We start from the raw sequence: 626 nt of genomic DNA on the forward strand, positions 1-626 counted from the left end.
CGACCAGGTGGGTGCCTGTTGGGGAAGATGGAACAGGAAAGCCTCATAAATACGATTGCCTGGCAAAAGATTTTGAGAATATGGGAACTATAAGTGAGATTGAATTGAAAGCAAGCTTTGAGATCCCTTAGTTACTGAACAACGGGAAAACAATGGTGTGGCTGGCTGAAGGTAATCCCCTTTTGATGGAACAACACCCTCTGCTTGCAGCCAGCTCCCAGGGTCAGAGCAGAGCTGTTGTTGCCCGGAGAAAGAGACCGACCCCCATCTCACCGCAGCGACCCTTCAGGAAGTTGAAGACATACACAACACATATAATATTCATTTTCATATTTGCCAAAAGCCAATCATAAAACACACTCATTTCTCACAATTACGGCGTCAATACCGATTCCTGTTTGCAACTTCGTCGGCGCGAATCACACCCATTCCCCACCTTCCCGTTCCAGCTGATCTTCATGGAGGAGTGCATCGAGGCCGAGGGCCGGCGCTGGCACCTGGAGCATTTCTGCTGCCTGGAGTGCGACGAGCCCCTGCGCGGGCAGCGCTACGTGATGCGCAGCGGGCGGCCCTGCTGCCGGCGCTGCTTCGAGAGCCTCTTTGCCGAGCCGTGCCAGGCGCGCGGG

This window comes from Geospiza fortis, unplaced genomic scaffold (genome assembly GCF_000277835.1).
Source record: "Geospiza fortis unplaced genomic scaffold, GeoFor_1.0 scaffold14, whole genome shotgun sequence".
Taxonomy (NCBI): Eukaryota; Metazoa; Chordata; class Aves; order Passeriformes; family Thraupidae; genus Geospiza; species Geospiza fortis.